The following is a 20252-nucleotide window of genomic DNA, read 5'->3' as shown; positions in this document are numbered from 1 at the left end:
ACTCAGTAAGACCTTGTCTTTAAATAAAATACAAAATAGGGCTGGGGATGTGGCTCAGTGTTCAAGTGCCTGTGAGTTCAATCCCCGGTTACCCCCCCACACACAACAAAAAAAAAAGTGTCCTTAAGTTGATAATTGTTGAAGCTCAGTGTTATATTGGTTTTTCCTCCTTTCTTAAGGTTTTCTGTGGTGACCTATTTTAAATCTGAAAAAAAACTAGGAACTCAGTGAGGCAATGTGTGAATGGTGAGGAGAGATAACTGGTGTTAACTTTACGTAGCCCCTCTAATCTGTTATAATGCTCTGTGGGGAACGGGCATGTAGTTTTCTAGGAAGTCCACATATAGTGGTCTTAGAAAGGAGGGAAAAGGAGACTTTGAGAATGGGCATGAGAAACTATAGAAGGAAGACTGAATAATACTACACATTCATGAAAAGGCACCTCACTACAGTGGTTGAAATAAGGGTTAAAAGATAATTATGACTTTATATAAGTGGCAGTGATAGAGGTATATGGATGGATGGTTGGGTATATATATCATATTTTCATTTGCATCATTTAGTAATTTAGCTTTAGTTTAATCTACGTTTAGTTTTGATTTTTTTTTTAGTCTGCAAGAGATGAAGTAAAGAGCACATATCTTGTGAGTGATGTGGGAGAAATTAAACAGGAACACATGGTCAGAACTATTCTGTAATTGTGAGCACAGATGATTACAATAAATTTATATTTTATTTTATTTTAATTTTATTTTATGGTACTGGTGATTGAACCTGGGTGTGCTTAACCACTGAGTCACACCCCCAGCCCTTTTTTTGGGGGGGTGGCGGGTACCAGGGATTGAACTAAGGGCACTCAACCACTGAGCCACATCCTCACCCCTATTTTGTACTTTATTTAGAGACAGGAGTTACTTAGTGCATCGCTGTTGCTGAGGATGGCTTTGAACTTGAGATCCTCCTGCCTCAGTATACTGAGCTGCTGGGATTACAGGCATGCACCACTGTACTTGATCTTTTTTAAAGTTTGAGACAGTGTCTCACTGAGTTGCTTAGGTCCTTGCTTAATTGCTGAGGCTGGCTTTGAACTTGCGATTGTTCTTTATAATCAAGATGTTAGTAATTCTAGTAATTCTGTGTCTAGTGAAACAACCAAACCATTTTCCCTCTTTTTTTTTTTTTTTTTTTTTTTTTTTTTTTTTTTTTTTGTGGGCCTGGGAATTAAACCCAGGGACTCATGAATGCTTGAATGCTAGGCAAGTGCTTTATGACTGATCTACATTCCCAGCCATAGTCATTGTTCTTGCTCTTTAAGATAAATAAAAGGTTACATATCAACAAATTAATGATTGTAAGATTTTCATTTTTATTATTTATTTGAACCCAGAAGTGATTCACATTTGAGTCACATTTCCAGCCCTTTTAACTTTTTTTATTTTGAAACAATAGTTTTGCTGAATTGCTGAGGGGCTTGCTGAGTTGCTGAGGCTGGTCTTGAACTTGTAATCCTCATGCCTTAGCCTCTCAAGTTGTGGGGACTGCAGGGATTGCAGTTGTGTGCCACTATTCCTGGAGATTGTGTGATTTTTAAATCCAGAAAATTGCAATAAGAGAGAAGATACTTAGATTAGATAGAGAATAAAGTGATGAACTTAGTTAGTTAGTCTAGCCTAGACTTTCTAAGGAAATAACTTTTCATCTGAGACATGAGATGAAACCAGCCAGGCAAAGAACTTGGTTTAGAGAATTTCCAGCAAATTGAACAGTTGATGGAAAACTTTGGAAAGGTAAAAGACTTGGCTTATTTCAGATGTTTGAAGAATAATATTTGGTCTATAATGAACAGTGGGGAAAGCAAGTCAAGAAATGTTGGATAAGATTTTGACTGGGATATGCTGAAAGGAAAGGTTATGGACAATATCATAAATTATGGTAGTGTTTGGATTTTATTCCAAGTGCACAGAGTACCTAAATAGTCTGGCTATTGCACACAGCCTCTGCCAGCAAAACCTTGAGTCCAACTGTGCCTATGTATCCAGATATAGGACTATACTGATGACTTTCTTAGGTTAGGAGACTCACTAGATACCGACATAGTACAGATTACTTATCACTGTACTTATTTCTGCAGTAGTCTTTGAGAACCTCTACTTTTATTGTTGAGTCCACCCTTGGGCAGCTTCTCATCACTCCTTGTAGCAGCAGATAGGTTTATCTGTTTATCCATTGTCCCCTCACTCATCCTTCCTTACTGACAGCTCCAATTTTAATTGAGACATCCACATTCCCGACTAGAGTATATTTCCTTACATAACAGTCTGGCCAGTGAGAGGGAAACCAACATGCTATGTGCAACTTCCAGAAAGGTCCCTCAAAGTGAACACTTTGCCCTGATCACCACCTGCTGCCTTTGTGAAATAAGGAAACGAAAGCCTGAACTCCACCTTGGGCCATGAGGTGACCTTGGGAACACAAGCCTCACAATAAGTGTGGCAAATAGGAGTGGGGGCCCTGATGCTCACCAAGAAAAAGCCCACCTTCAGAATTCTTATGTGCAGGAAGAACAGGCCCTTGTATTTTAAGCAATGCACGTCAGGGGGGTTTGTGTGTCTGTATCCATTCCTAACCTTGCGTATCCTGACCCTGTGCCTGGCCCTCTGGCAAACTCTGTGTGGGCATCACTGCAGATTCCCTGAGCATGTTCAATGGAGTCAGGACTTTTATTAGCCAATTTTGCAAATGAGACCTCAACACAGGAAGTCCCCTGCCTAAGGTGATTCAAATAGGGCAATGTTCTGACCACTAAGTCAGTGATTCTCAGTTCTGGCTGCACATTAGAATTTCCCAGAGAGTCATACTAAGTTATTTGGAAGTGTGGTGAACATAAAAATATATACCCAGTCTCAGAGAAGACTCCCTTACCTTAAGATGCTTAGAAAGGGGAAAAAGAGACTTTGCAGTGAAGTCTGGCAGACACCCCCTTAACCTAGAGCTCCACATGAACACCAGTCATGGGTGACATAGGATGCTGCAAGTACACAGCCCTCCTGTGGTGTTCCTGCCAAAGATGCAAGACCTCACCTACCTATGAGGAAACAGTGGAAAAATAGATGGAAGAAATACAATAGTACTCAAATGGGATCTCCATATGTATATGGAAAGAGATAGTTCACACAGATGAACTATCTTTTAAACAAAATATCTCAAGTCAAACCATGGAGGCCAGAAAGAAGTGGCACATTTTTTGAGTACTGAAAAAGAACATTTTCCATCCCAAATCCTATATCCAGCAAGAATAGTCTTCAAGAATGAAGCAGACCTACACTGTTAATTATTAGGGGACAGGCAAATCAAAATCACAGTTACTACTTTACACCTATAAAAATGGCCATAATAATAATTTACCATGCGTTGTGGTGTGTATCTGTAATCCCAGTGACCTAGAATACTGAGGGAGGAGGATTGCAAGTTCAAGGCCAGTCTCAGCAACATAGTGAGACCCTGTCTCATAAACAAACACAAAAACAGAAAATGTGAGGGCAAGGATGTGGAAATTTGAAACTTGGTGCATTGGGACAGAATATAATAAGCTGCCATGGGAAACAGTATGGTGGTTACTAAATAAATCAAGTGTAATCACCATATGATGCAGCTCCAGATAGTTTTATAAGAAACTGCTTCACAAATTTTCTAGGCAAAGGACATCTTAAAGCTTAGAACTGTAGCTGGGGACTGTGGCACATGCCTGTAATCCTAGTGACTTGGGAGGTGAGGCAGGAGGATCTCAAGTTCAAAGCCAGCCTTAGCAACTTAGCAAAATCCTGTCTCAAAACAGAAAATTTAAAAAAATGGCTGGGTTGTGGCTCAGTGGTAAAGTGCCCCTGATTTAATCCCTGGTACAAAAACAAACAAAACAAAAAATAAGACCAAACAAAAAAACTTTAAACTATAGGTATATGAGCTGGGGTTGTAGCTCAGTTATAGAGAACTTGCCTAGCAGTGTGATGCCCTGGGTTCAATTCTCAGCACTGCATATAATTAAATAAATAAAATAAAGGTCCATCAACAACTAAAAAATTTTTTTAAAACTATGGGCATTTTAAAAAATGATGATTACTACAGAAATACTTTTTGTTTACATAACCTATTGTGGGTGTTCTCTTAGAGAAGACATCCTCAGTCATCTCTGAGCTCACCGTTGGTTCATCAGTGCACCGCACCTTCTAGTTCTTCATATTAATGTTATAATAAAAATAAAATGAACATGATACAATGTTTTACTTGAAGAGAACATGTTTATATCATTATATAATCAGTAAATGAGGAGGCAGGGTAGTACACACAAGGATGCCATGAATACATTTATATTTCTGTGGCAGCCCCTGAAATGTTTGGGAAAGCAGAAACAAGGACGAGTAGAGTGTCCAAGCAAATGAGACTCCATTTTCCGAGACCTTTGGTGGATTGAGAGAACATTGTTGGACCATCCTCTCCACTTGCTACTCACCTAGGAAACCAAGGCAGGCTTGGGTCCCTGCTTGAGTGCACAATTCTTTTATTAGTCACCACTGTTAGCATATAACAGTATTTATTAACCTACAAGTAAAGTTACTTTAGACTTAATCCCTAGGTCCTCATGTGTCTGAACAGAAGTTCTATAACCTTATCTAACCTGTTCCAGTTATTTTACTCTAAAGTTTATCCTGAATGTAGTCTAAAAACCAACCAAACAAAAAGCGAAGAAATTAAGCATAATTATTCAAGGCTACATTTCACAAAGTTCTGTTCAGATAAGGCCTGATATATTTTACTTTTATGCCCCTTTCAAGTTTAGATTTTTTTTTTATCATGTCTTTTCCCTCATCACCCAATACTTTTTTTTGCTCTGAAAGTATCTGCAAGTTCAGGACTGACAAGTATGATTACATGTACTGTCAACTAGCAACAGCTGTCCCTTTCTGCAGGCCAGAGGGGCTGCTTAATGTTTTCAGTGTCAGATGCTTGAACCATGAACTGTTTACCTGGCTACTCCTATGTTCAATGAGTAAAAAGGCTTTTAAAAATTTCTGAATTTTATTAGACTTCATACGTATAGTAAACGCTACTTATAAGTACTCCTTCCCAAGAAGGATCTAACATGGTTCAGATTGGCTATTGAGCTTCATATGTTCATGGATAAGATGCTATAACAGTTACTATCTTGGTAGATTTCTGATTCTCAAATATAAAAATCTTTCCAGTGATTTATCTTGTTTTTTTTCAGAGAACCACATTTCCTTTGAGATAGGTTAAGGTATAAGAGGGTTATTTTATATGAAAAATATTTTTCATAATTCTCTCTACTGTGATTACTGAATTCTCAAGTTCTACTCACCTGTTTCTCTAACATCCCGTTCTCCTGTGTGAATTCTTTGATGTTAAAAGTGTCCCTAAAATCATGACATCTATAGTATTCACCTGTAATTTGAATTTTTTTTTTGTAGGACTTGAGCAACAAAAGACCTTGCTACATTTACTGCATTCACACAGACAAAACAGCCTCTCACTATTATTAAATTATAAGGTTTTTATTTTTATTTTGTTTTAGCAAAAATTCTCTATTTTAATGACTACTAAAAACTTTTCTACATTGACTGTTGAAAAAGGTCTCAAATGTTTAGCAATATCTCCCATAACTGAAAAGACTTAAGATATTCTCCTAGACAAAATAATTCCAGTGTTGAATATACACCAAAAACATAACAAGAATAATTATGGCATTATTTTTATTATAACACAAAATTACAAAAATACAAATATCCATCAATAGGATAAATAGCAGTATATGCTTAAAATGGAATAGTATACAGAACGTATACTACTGCCACATGGAATACTATACCAATCTTAAAATGTTCAGTAAAACAAAGCAGAACCTGAATTCATGGTGTCTAAATAAAAAATATGTAAATAAGATTTGGAAGCATGCATAAACTAATTTAATGAGGCTATAAGCCAGGGAAGTGGTAATGTTCTTTTTTTTTTTTTTTCTTTTTTTTCTTTCTTTTTTGTAGAAGTGGTAATCTTTGGGGAAGTAAAAACTACTTTTTATTATATAGACTGAAAAAAGAATTCATATTTTTAAAAATTTTAATGGAGATCAATGCTGATACCATTTTGTAATTTACTTCTACATGTATTGTATTTTTAAATAAAGCCTTTGAGTCAGCAGGTAGGTACAGTTACAAACTAGAAATGTCAGAGATGACAACCCGATAACAATGATCACACTCATTTCTTTTGCTAGTAAACAGTAGATTTGTGGTGTGGAACTTTAAAGACTGTTATTACATTTGTGATTAAAATTACATCAACATGTTTAAGCATGCTTTTCTTTTTAAAACTAAAGGTTATGTTAACTTGGCACGACTTCATAAAGAAACCACTTTATTTATTGCATTTCCATGTTTTCTCCCCTATGCATTCTCTGATGGACAATGAGGCTTCTCCTGTAACTAAAGGACTTACCACACTCATTACAAATATAGGGTTTCTCCCCTGGGTGAGTTCTTTGATGTACAATAAGATTTGTCTTCTGGCGGAAGTACTTTCCACATTCATTACATTTATATGGTTTTTCTCCCGTGTGAGTTCTTTGATGATGAATGAGATAAGACTTCCTGCTAAAGGCTTTATCGCATTGAGGACATTCATAGGATTTCTGACCTGTGTGTATTTTCTGATGTAGTCAGGCTTGCTTTCTGGCAAAAGGACTTCCACATTCATTACAGATGTAGGGTTTCTCTCCAGTATGAATTCTCTGGTGTAGATTGAGATTTGTCTTCTGACTAAATGATTTCCCACATTCATTACATTCATATAGTTTTGCCCCTGTGTGAGTTCTGTGATGATCAATGAGGTATGATTTCATTCTAAAAGCTTTCCCACAGTGAGGACATTCATAAGCTTTCTCTCCTGTATGTATTCTTTGATGCACTACAAGGGTTGTCTTCTGGCGGAAAGACTTTCCACATTCATTACAAATATAAGGTTTCTCCTCGTTGTGAGTTTTCTCATGAAGAGCAAGGGTAGTCTTCTGGGAGAAGGATTTACCACATTCATTACAAATATAGGGCTTCTCCCCTGTATGAGTTCTCTGATGTACAGTAAGGTTTGCCTTCTGGTGAAAGGACTTTTCACATTCTTTACAAATATAAGGTTTCTCCCCTGTATGAATTCTCTGACGTAGAGAGTTACCTTCTGGCGGAAGGACTTTCCACAGTCGTTACACTTACATGGTTTCTCTCCTGTGTGAGTTCTCTGATGACGAATGAGGTGTGGCTTCAATCTGAAGGTATTTCTACATTGTGGACATTCATATGACTTCTCTCCTGTATGTGTTCTCTGATGATCAGTGAGTGCTGTCTTTAGGCGGAAGGACTTACCACACTCATTACAAACAAAGGGTTTCTCTCCTGTGTGAGTTCTCTGATGATCAGTAAGATAGGACTTCCTTCTGAATGCATTCCCACACTGATGGCCACACTGATAGGGTTTTTCCTCTATGTGAATTCCCTGATGCAAAATCAAAACTGACTTTCTGCAGAAGTATTTCCCACATTCAGCGCATGTATGCTTTTTTTCAACATTGGCTGCTCTTCTCTCTTTATTATGCACAGGTGGGGTTTCCCCTTTGTACACTCTATTGATTATGGGATTTGATTTCAGCAGGGACTGTTTCTTGTTTATTATTAAGGAGTGATTTCCCATATCCATTGTACTTATTAAGTCTCTTTCTTACAGGACTTAGATTACTGATAATTAATACTGAAACATTTTCCAAAATCTTCCCATGAGTGTCATATTCAGGAGGTAAATTCTTTGAATCAACAGATTTTTTGACTAGATCAAATGTTTTCTCATATATGCCATTCTTCTCCTTGATAAATCTTTTGTGGTTAATGCACACAACTGATCTAGAATACTTATCTTGGTGTTCCTTGAATTTCATTAGCAAGTCTTCAGCTTTCCAGTTTTCTTCTAATAAAAATAACTTGAGACTTTACAAATTTGCTAGGGAAAGGGTCGACTGAATTCTAACATGAGGATATGAGACTGTAGAAAAGACCCAGGACAAATTATTCCCTGCCTGGGGAAGAGATATGGAACCTAAATAAAATCTCTGCTTCAGTGTGCTTCAGCTGGCTGTGGTGGCACCCACTTGCAGTCCCAGAGGCTCAGGAGGCTGAGGCAGGAGGATGGCAAGTTCAAAGCCTGCCTCAGCAACTTAGTGAGGTCCTAAGCAACTCAGTGAGACCCTATCTCTAAATAAAATACAAAGATAGGGCTGGGGAGGTGGCTCAGTGGTAGAGAGCCCCTGTGTTCAATTCCCAGTACAAAAACAACACCAACTCTGCTTCAATGTGGTAAAGAGTGAAAAAAACAAATGAGCAATGAACACTGTTATTAATACCTTTTACATCCTGCAGAACTTCATAGACAAAGTAAAAGAGAGAATGGTGGAAAAAGGGATTGATAGAAAAATAGATTCACAGACAATGAAGTAAGTGTATAAAGGGCATTATACTTTAAGCAAAATGGATAAGAAAGTATTTGTAGAAATATTTGTTCAGGGAAAATATTAAAGAAGGATTATTTTTGCAGGAGACAGATCACCGATACTTTAATATAGGCAATTAATGAAATAACTACTGAACACCTGACATGTTATATAATTCAGCAAAGATTAAACAGAAGGTCTTTTATTTGGAAGAAAAGAATCCTTAAGCATAAATCATATACATGCAGACTTCAAATTATATGATTGTATTCAGGAATTGTGTGTGTGTGTGTGTGTTCTAAAGAGTAGGCAGCACAGGAATTCAGATAAGAGGAAGGTAGATCTGATGTGAAGTAATGAAGGAATAGTTCATGGAAAAGGAATATAGCATATGGAAGGGAATACATAACATCAATAAAAGTACCTATGTGATGACAAATTCTCCATTTATGGAAAAACCTTACAGCCTAATTAAAAAAAAAAAAAAAAAGACAGTTTTGTGTGTGTGTGTGTGTCTTTGCCAGGGTTTGAGCCCAGGGGCACTCAATCCCTGAGCCACATCCACAGACCTTTTTATTTTTTATTTTGAGGCAGGGTCTAAGTTGCTTAGGGCCTCACTAAGTTGCTGAGGCTGGCTTTGAACTTGCAATCCTTCTGCCTCAGCCTCCTGAGCTGTTGGGATTACAGGCAGCAGCAGTGTACCTGGCTGGAAACTGATTTTTTATCCATGCACTTTATAAAGATGAGTAAGAATTCTGGCTGGGGACATAGCTCAGTTGGTGGAGTGCTTGCCTTGCATGCACAAGGCCCTGAGTTCAATCCCTTGCACCACAAAAAAAAAAAAAAAAAAAGAAAAGAAAAAAGAAAAAAAAATTTAAAATAAAATTCTGTATGAGAGAAAAGTTGAAAAGACTAGATGAAGGCTTATTGAGGTAGTCAAAGAAGAGAACTTCCTATTTCAATAAGTAATGGCATATCTTGTTAGGAAAGTAATAATATAAATTGAATGAACTGGGACAAAAGTTATAACGAAGGCAAACTGTACTTGAAAGTAATGAAGAGATGACATATGAATTTTCATTTTGCATATCAGTGAGAAATGAAGAGTATAACAGAAAGTTAATATATTTCACAGGCTGATAAACAACTGTGAAGAGATCCAGAAGAAATGATGACAGAGAGAAGACTCAGGCTGATATGATGGCAAGAGTAAAATAACTAAGAAATAATAGAAAAGAATTTGAGAGCTGAGAAGTCGATAATTTTCATTTCTGACATGCTGTAACAAAACAGGTGAGAGGACAGACTACAGTACTTTAGAGGGACTGGAGTGGAGGTGGGAGAACATGCGAGTAGCTGACGCCAGAGCCAGCTACAGAAAATGAACAGCTGAAGTTCTGAGAATGGAGGAGTTGGCATGATTTAAAGGCAGATCCCTTGAAGATAAATTAGAGAATGAAAACTAAGAGTACAGTGAAACAGTATATATTTATTCTTTTAAACATGTGTGACTTTTATGCGTTAGGCACTGTTAGGAAGTATGGACATACTGGTGAAGAAAAGAGACTAAGTTCTAAAATAATCACTCAAGAAATCAGGATAAGAATGAGTTAGTGTTATTTACCCAAACCAAGGGTTGATTTTAGGAATGATGATCAGCCACATAAAATGAACCACAGAGATTTAATGGAGAACAACTGTAAGTAAGGAAAGTCTAAGCAGAAGCCAAGTGAGTTTTAAAGGTAACAGATTTGTAGTGAGAATGGGAACTAAAGCTTAGTGCAGGAAACAACCCTGAGGTATTATGAAGGAAAAAAACAACAGTCAAGTAAGACTACTTGCTGAGAATTTTCTCTTCTTAAAGGATAGATTTACTTATTTATTTAGGTACTGGGGATTGAACCTAGGGGTCCTTAATCAGTGAGCCACATGTCCAGCCCTTTTTATTTTAAGAGGGTCTTGCTAAGTTGCTTAGGGCCTTGCTAAGTTTCTGAGGCTGACCTTGAACTTGCAATCCTCTTGCCTCAGCCTCCCAAACTCACTGGGATTACAGGTGTGCACCACCATACCCCTCTTAAAAAACAGACTTAAGAATGCCTGAAAGAGATCTATCACAATGGAAAGGACTGAAAATGCTGGAGAGACAGAAATGAAAAAAGCAAAAAGAAAAATCTCACAGCACACTTTAAGGAGTAATATTAAACATACTAGAAAAAAAACTATTTTGAAAGAATGATAGAAGTTTGTTTTTTGGTTTTAGTTGTTTCGTTGGTTTTCTTAAAAATATATTTCTAGTCTTTAGGGTTTTATATGTATATATTTTTAGCTGTAGGTGGACAGAATACCTTTATTTTATTTTTATGTGATGCTGAGAATCAAAACCAGGGTCTTAGGCACAAAGTAGGTGAGTGCGCTATCACTGAACCACAACCCGAGCCCCGTTGATTGTTTTTTCTGAGGTGAGTCTTACTATGTTGCCTGGGCCAGCCTCAAACTTTTAGACTCTAGTGATTCTCCTGCCTCAGGCTCCCACACAGCTGGGATCATAGGAATGCAGTGCTGGGCCCAGCTCAGAAATCTGGTTTTAAGTTTTATGGACACAAAGGTCATTTTGAAAGTCAGGAGTCTTTAAAGAGATACTCCTAAGACATTCCAAAAGTACACCCAACACCTGATTCCTTTAAAATTTACTTTCCACTTTTCATCTGCTTATAACAATGACTTACCTAAGCAGGCTTGTCCTGCAAATGAGGTCCAGGGCTCTTCTCCTTGTTCTAATTTGAGGATCACATCAGGTTTGGTCATGTCACATCCTGATAAGGGAAAAGAAGACTTGCGTTGGTTGGGCTTCAATGCCTTTGAAAGATAAAGATGTATGTTCAATATTGCAAATTAAGGCTCTCATTCATGTAACAGTAAACTGAGAACCTTGCAACAGGCAAGGGAGACACAGTCACCCTTTCAATGAACCAAATTCATCACCTCTTTCTCTTGAAATTCAAGATTATACACTTTACGTGCTTTGAGGTGAAATATATGCTCATAACATTTTCAAAGAGTTTTTCTTACCCACGGAGATGAGGTGGCAATAGTTTTCTAACATCATATCCATGTATAGAGTCTTCTGAGGAGAATCTAGGTGCTGCCACTCCTCCTACAGAAGTCCACAGTCACATCTTTGAATGACACCGATTCCTGTACTGCATTGAAATTGTGATCACAACAGATTAATGAAATATTGAGGCCTACTCGGTCTTGCTTTTTTGTGTTATTCACAGGAAAACTTGTTAAAAAGAGTGTAATTTTTCCTGTTTTGTGATTTTCCTTCTAGGGAAACAAAACCCTCTGAACTTCTAAATGCCTTGTACAAACCTTGTAAAAACAATTACTGTGAAGGCGGTTTGTATCCCAAACCTGTATTGGTTTATTAGGAGACCAAAACAAAGAAAACATTGTTGCTGCTGAAGAGAAAGTAGAGCCTCAGACAAGAAAGTAACTGAACTTCACAAACTATAAATGCATATACTCATATGGATTTATGAATATGTCAAAATGAACCCTATTATGTTAAAGTATAATGCACTAACAAAATATTTTTTTAAAAAGAAAGTATTTGTGAACACAAATCTCCAATGTGTTCCAAGTACAGCATAGAAGTATATCACAAAGGCAGAACTAATTTCTCATTTTTCACTAAGGTAAACTTTTTCACCTTAACAATGAATGTTTTGGGCTGGGGTTGTGGCGCAGTGGTAGAGTGCCTGCCTAGCTCACATGAGGCACTGGGTTTGATCCCCAGCACCACATGAAAAACTAAGTTAGCAAAATAAAGGTATTGTGTCCATTGACAAATAAAAAACTTTTTTTAAATGAATGTTTTGGGCCTGGAGTTACAGCTCAGTGGTACAGCATTTGCCTTGCATGTGTTGAGGCACTGTGTTCCATTCTCAGCACCACATATAAATACATAAAACAAAGGTCCATTGACAACTTAAAAATTTGTTTTTAAATGAATGTTTTATGCAGGAAGAAAATGGTTCTAAGGTGCATAGTGGGATTTTCAATATCCAGCAATAAAGAGTAAACTGCTCAGGAAAACATTTTCTCAGACAGTAGTTATAAAATCTGTTCAAAATATGTAATAAACAACTAAAACAAAGTACTGGAAATTAATTTTATGACTTTTATGGGAATGCCTAAGACCCTATAGCCCTCCAGGCAGAAAAGCATCACTTCCCCAATCATGACAGAACAGAATTCAGGGCTGGTGAATGAGGTGGAAACTTAATTCTGAAAGTGAGAGAACTATACAAAGGATGAGACTCAATAACTGAGTGTAAACTCTGCTAAATTCCCTGGCTAACAGTTATATGATGGATGTGTTGGAGACATCACAGAGGGCTTAGCAAAAGCAGACAGAAAACCAAAACCAAAACCAAAAGAATCTTGAAAATCAGAAGTGTACCTAGTGATAGTTTAAGATTTCTGCTTTTGTGACTGGTGGTATTCCACAACCTGCTCACAAATCAAGCAAAAGAAAACTGAAGCTTTATTGGATTGAAGTGGGCTTAGGGTTAACAAAGCAAGAGGTAGTATTAGGGATATGGAAAACAGAATCCCAAAGATCTGGAGGTCAATTTCAAAGTAATCCAACACAGATAGAATTGGCATGACTGCTTCAAGTGGTGCTTGGTGACCCTTTTCTACTATTTTGGCATGAAAACAGCCACATACAATATTGTGTTTCCTTTCCCTCCCTCCCCATCCCCCTTCTTCCCTTCTTTCCCTTCTTCCCTTTCTTGCCTTTCCTTCTTCCCTTTCCTTCCTTCCTTCCTTCCTTCCTTCCTTCCTTCCTTCCTACCTTCCTTCTTTCCTCCCCTCCCTCCCTCCCTCCCTCCCTTCCTTCCTTTCTTGTACTGGGGATTAAACCCGGGAACATTCTACTGAATTATATACCTAGCCCTTTTTATTTACTTATTTATTTTTTAATTTTGAGACAGAGTTTTGCTAAGTTGTTGAGGCTGACCTTGAACTTGGAATCCTTCAGTTTCAGCCCGCAGAGTAGCTGAGATTACAGGCATGTGCCACCACACTCCATTTTGAAAATATTTTTGTTTCAGTAAAACTTACTTATGGATGCTGAAATTAGAATTTTATGGAATTTTCATATGTTGGGAATAGTTTTTTGAATTTTTCCAAACATTTTAAACATAAAAACTATTCTTAAGGTCTGGGCATGCAGCTCAGTGATATGAGTACTTGCTAATCATGTGTGGCCTTGGTTCAGTACCAGTACAGCCAAACAAAACAAAACAAACAAAAAACAAGCAATCTAAAAAAATCTTAGCTCATACTCTACAAAAACAGGAAGCTGGGCTGGGGTTGTGGCTCAGTGACAGAGCACTTGACTGGCATGTATGAGGCCCTGGGTTCAATTCTCAGTACCACATATAAATAACTAAATTAAATAAAGGTCCATGGACAACTAAAAAGATATACATTTAAAAAAAAAAAACAGGAAGCTGTTTGAATATCATTTATCACATACATGGCATATAGACCAAAGATTGGGGGGGGGCGGGAATCAGTAAATAAAACTAAAATGTTGCAAGATTGGTGCATTTTATCTTAAATAACTTAATATTAACCTTAAGTAAACCTTGGTAAGTTAAAGACTGCATACTTTAATGTTCAAGTAACCATTAAAAATGAAGATACAGCTGGGTGCAGTGGAGCACACCTGTAATCCCAGCAGCTTGGGAGGCTGAGGCAGGAGGATGGAGAGTTCAAAGCCAGCCTCAACAAAAGTGAGGTCCTAAGCAACTCAGTGAGACTTTTTCTCTAAATACAATACAAAATAGGGCTGGGGATGTGGCTCAGTGGTCGAGTGACCCTGAATTCAATCCATAGTACCCCTGCCAAAATGCAGATATAACTAAAATGTCAATAAAGGAATTAAAATTAATTATAGCAATGGAGTTAACACAAAATACAACAGGATATAGGAATAGATCACCAAAAGCTGGTTAGAAGAAACTAAATGCACATTACTAAGTGGAAGAAGCCAATCTGGAAAGGCTACCTTATGGATGATTCCAATGATATGACATTCCACAAAAGGCAAAATTTTGGAGTGGTTGCCAGGGGTCACAGGAAAAAGGATAATTTTTTTTTTTATTTTTTACCTTTTCAGTGCTGGGGATTGAACCCAGGCCTCATACATACCAGCTACACCCCCAGCCCAAGAGAAATATTTTATTTCAGAAAATTAACATGTATTTTAACTAAACATTACAATGAACTTCCTAAATCCTCAAAAGGCATTTGACAATATTGTATACTAACTCTATAATACAACAGTAATAATGAAAATAAATAGGAATCAATGTATAATTCCTTAACGATTGATACAGTGTGTACACACAAAGTCAATTTTCTTCCAAAGTTCAATGTTAAGGAAAGTTAAGCCTAATATTTTTTCTTTCCACACTTTTTTATTGGTGCATTAGAGTTGCATATAATGATGGGATTTGTTGTTGTATATTCGTACATGCACACAATATAACAATATAATTTGGCCAATGTAACTCCCCAGCACTCCCGGCCACCTGCCATCCCTTTCCTCCATTGATCTTCCTTTGATTTTCTTGAGATCCCAGCCCCCCACTTTCTTTTCCTCTTTCCTCCCTAGCTTCCACATGAGCGAAAACATGCAACGCTTGACCTTCTGAGTTTGTCTTATTTCATTTAACATAATAATCTTTAGTTCCATCCATTTTCCTAAAAAATGACATGATTTCATTTTTCCTTATGACTGAATAAAACTCCACTGTGTGTAGATACTAATTTTCTTTATCCATTCATTCACTGACAAATACCCAGACTGGTTCCATAGTTTGACTAGTGAGAACTCTGCTGGTATAAACAGGTGTGTGCATGTGTCACTATAGTATGGTGACTTTCACTCTTTAGGATAAATACTAAGGAGTGGTAGAGCTGGGTCATATGGTGGTTCCATGCCTAGTCTTTTGGAGATCCAAAAGACTAAGATTTCCCTGCTGGTTGTACTAATTTCCAGTGCCATCAACAGTGTAAAAGTATTCCTTTTTCTCCACTCAGAATGAATATTTTAAATACCAAAGATGCAAACAGACAAAAGGTAAAAGGATGAAAAAAGATATAATACACAAATACATATATGGGAAATACAGTGGGGAAAGATGAATTGATTATGGTAATCAAAAGACAAAATAGATGTTGAGTTGAAGAATATTATTAGATACAAGGGGCATTTCATGGTAATAAAAGAGTAAACATATCAGGAAAATAAAATCACAAATGTGTATGCATTGAGTTGCAAAATTTGACAAAATTTCAACAAGATTTTTTTTTGGGGGGTACTGGGATTGAACACAGAGGTGCTTAACCACTGAGCCACATCCGCTCCTCTTTAAAAAAAAATTTTTTTTAGTTGTCTTTTATTTCACTTATTTATATGTGATGCTGAGTATCGAACCCAGGGCCTCACACATGCCAGGCAAGCGCTCTACCACCGAGCCACAACTCCAGCCCCATATCATCTAAAGCATTGGTTGGTATTCATGTCAGTATGTGACACTTTCTGATGCTCTTAGTCAGAGGTATGGTGGGACACAGAATTCAAAGAGATCTGAGATCTTGCCAGGAAATCAGAGAGACATTAATATCAACAAAAGGTGCCAATTGTTAGCTGTTCCACGGCCGAAGGACCTACACTTTGTCCAAGAAAATAGGAGCTAGGGAGCACGCCCACGAAGCATTCTTTCCATTCAAACTGATGGAATTAACTGAAAGTAGCTTACACAAAACACAAGGAAAATGAACAGCCCACAAAAACCCCAACTTTTCCATATTATAAATCTGGAGGGAGTCACTGCAGCCTGCTGCAGCCTCTCAGTGACCTCACAAAGGACTGCTGTGATGTGAAACACTCTGGGCTGCCATCCTAGTGCCTTGTGTTACAGGAAGGTCACAGGATGTGGTGACTGAGCCCGAGGAGTGTGGAGAGCCTGAAAGCACTTGGCTTCAGTCACACTTCCTAACACATTTCCTCCCATCCCTCAGGCTGCCAGCTCAGCTTTCTCGTTCCTGATGACCACTTCCCTGGAGTGCCCTTTTGCACCTTTTCCATCAAAAATGCCTCCTCAGATTTCATCCCTCACATGTGTGTGTGCTTCAGCACTTGCTGATGCTCAGGAGTGCGGCCGTGGATTCCTCTCGGGAGTGGGAGAGCCTGGACCAGGGACAGCGGAATTCGTACAGCCCTGGTGCTGGAGAGCCAGAGCCACCTCATCTCCCTGGGTGAGCATCACAATTTGAACTTAGGAATTCCTGCTTGCTGGTACTCTCAACTTTTGGATTGTCTTTAAATATCTAGATGTATTGCTTTTTAAAACAATCTTTGAGTCATAGATAGACATATAATTTTATTTCATTTATTTATTTTATGTGGTGCAGAGGATGGAACTCAATGCCTCACACGTACTAGGCTAGTGCTCTGCCCTTGAGCCACAGCCCAGCCCTGGTTTGTGTTTTACTGGCAGCCCACATCATCCTCGGTGACCCAACTTCTCCATCCTTCAGGAATCTTGTGTGCCTTTTTCTTGTCCTGTCACTGTTTCTCTTCCTTAACAACCAAGGTTCCAGAGGGAAATTTTATTCATGTGACCATGTTTTAATATTTTGACTTCTGGGCAGGGCTGTGCATATCTCCGCCAGATGTGCTCTTATTGGAAAAAGGCCAAGAGCCCTGGATGGTTTTGAAGGATGAAGTAAGAGGACCTTACCCAGGTGAGCATGGGCAGAAGCGGCACCAGCCAGCCATCGTCACACATGATAGCTCGGCTGCTTGGTGAGGCAGCAGCACCCCTGGAATATCCAGCTGGAATATCACTTCACTGGCCAAAAATCTCTACTGAAGGCCTGCAAAACACACACACAGCCTTTTGCAAGAGAACTTTGTCTTCATTCCAGACGACTCTCCATTTCTATGCTCTCATTATCCCCTTGTGTTACAAAATGGAAAATGCCCTTCTATTTTTCTAGTGGTACTTATTTTATGGATGGTGTGGGTAAGCTCCTTTCTCTACCTTTTTCATGTATGTATTCGTTAATTTCTTCATTCTCTAAAACAAATTGTGCTTTTGCTTTTTATTTTACCTCTACCTCTTGAGGTCTTCCTATATTACCTACTTTTTCCTTGCTGTGTTTTTCCTGCACTCATTAATTCATGCTTTCATCTGACATTCTTTTATCTGATTTTTAAATTTTGTTTTGGTTTAGAAGAGTTAACAAAGAGTGTAAGATGTATTAAAAAAGATTTTATGCTTTCCTATGACAAGAACATGGCCACAAATCTGCATAATCGATTCTATAGTAAGAAAACACCCAATAGCCTGTGGTTTGAAATCACGATAAAACAGTGAAAACAGTTCTGGCCAGTAAGGAGGAAGGGACACAAGCGAGGTTAAAGCTGATGGAGGACAACCAGGGGAACACAGTGCAGAAGAGACAGCTGGTTTGTCCAGGTCCCAGGCCCCTGGATTCTCCATTTACTCCTCTAATGATGATGATGATTTCTTACTAGTTGTTGAGGACTTATTTTGTGCCAGGTGCTTCCTGGAAATAATGTATGTATTCCCTCAAAAGAAACTCTGAGAAAAGATATCTTATCCTCAATCATCATATAGAATATATGAAGAAAAGCGCTGCCAAGCTCACTGATTCTCTCAACACCAAAAGATGGTATCAGTAAAATAAAATAATCTGAAACCATGGTCTGTTTTCTTTCTGCTGTGTTTCACTGCTCATACCTTGTGACTGAACTGCTTTTGAACTCCGTTGCTTGTTGCTTGAGTCCATGCTCAGCTCCTAAGAAATTCTGTCCCAAGATAAACTCCCAAGTTCAGAAGAAAAATCATAGCACAAACAAATGCCATTTTTACTGAATCCTAGTTACATATGAAAAATTAGTCTCTAAAGAGTTAAGACTTTTACTTTATTTCTACCTCGTGCCAGATTCATGTTGCTTCAACAGAATTCTCAAATAATTTTCCTGTCTGAAATATCACCCATAACTAACTCCATCACTGTAAATAGAACATACCCGTGTTTTGGAGTTCCTCATATAGTGGTGATTCTGGACTACATTGCTTTCCATGTATCAGACTGATGCTCTGTTGTTTCCAACCTTTCTGTATTTTAGCTTAGAATTATATAAGATGTTCATCATAGGGTCTTACACATTACTTGCAGATTTGTAGGTATTTTATGAAATACTTTCCTTGGCCTTGTCTAGAAGGGATAAAGAAGATGTGGGGATGGCTTTGAAAGCATACAACAGCCACATTTTCTATCAAATGGATGAGCAATACTATGATTTAAAGAATAAATAAAGCACTCTGGGTGGAATTATATGACAAAAAGTGGTTTGGCTCGCAAGTGGAAGAAATGAGCAAGGTTCAGTATTTACATGTAGAATGACAAAAGGAGAATGAGAAGGCCTGATCACATTCCTTCACATTTATCTGTGACTACTTATGGCCTGGGTGTGCCTTTGTCTCCTGTTTACACAAGGCTTGGGGGAGCACCATGTGTAACAGTTTCCATAGAGATGGAAGGGGTGAAATGGTGAGACAGGTCACATGATGAGACTACTCCATTGGTGGACTTGGTCCCTAGTTTTGTAATGGCATCCTCTACTCCATCCTTTGTACCACTCACACTCCTTTTTTCTTGTAATGTGTTTATTCTAATTATATTCTAATGACTCACATGTGCTAAATATTCATGAGCATACTATCTGAAACACAGCCTTAGGTCTTTAGTTTCTTATGCTGTTTTTGAAGGGATATGCTGACAATCATTGTTGATCAAACTCCTGAGATGAAGATGACCAAAACAAAAGATTTTCTCTCATCACCTGCCTGAATTTTTATTACCACTTAAAAAGCTTGACTTCTTTCTGGCCCTTTTGTTGAGACTGCAGAGAATTTTTGAATTTTAAAACTCATTTCCTTCCCCTGAATCTTAGGATTTACTCTGTACCATTTCCTATCTCCTGCAAAAGCAGTTTCCAAATTGCACATGGGCATTAAAATTATGACCTTGGAGTGAAGGGCACAAGCGAGATTTGGGAGTGTTATGGCTTAGATGTTAGTTGTCCCCCAAAAGCTCGTGTGAGACAATGCAAGAAGGTTGAGAGGTGAAATGATTGGGTCATGAGGGCCTTAAACCGATCAGTGAATTAACACCATGGTAGGGATGAATGAATGGGAGTTTAGGCAAGGTAGGGTGTGGCTGGAGGAGGTAGGTCAATGGGGCAGACTTTGGGGAGTCTATTTTGTGAATTGAGCCCAGTTTCCCTGCCTCCTGATCGTCATGTCCTGAGGCACTTTTCTCCACCACACACATCTGCCATGATGTTCTCCCTCCTCTCAGGCCCCAAGGAATGGAGAGCTGACTGTCAATGGACTGACACCTCTTGTGTTTTATAAGCCCACAAATAAAATGTTTCTCCTTAGATTGTTCTTGTCAGGTCTTTTGGTCACATTGGCAAAAGAGCTGAATCAAATGGAAAATTATGTATTATCAAGAGATAACTCCCAATAATAGTTGAGAATTCATTTGATCCTGTTTGTGGAACCTTTCTACTCGCATCATTTCACCTCTGTTA

This window comes from Sciurus vulgaris (genome assembly GCF_902686455.1).
Source record: "Sciurus vulgaris genome assembly, chromosome: 17".
In the NCBI taxonomy this organism is placed as follows: Eukaryota; Metazoa; Chordata; class Mammalia; order Rodentia; family Sciuridae; genus Sciurus; species Sciurus vulgaris.
Note: the sequence above shows the minus strand (reverse complement) of the source record.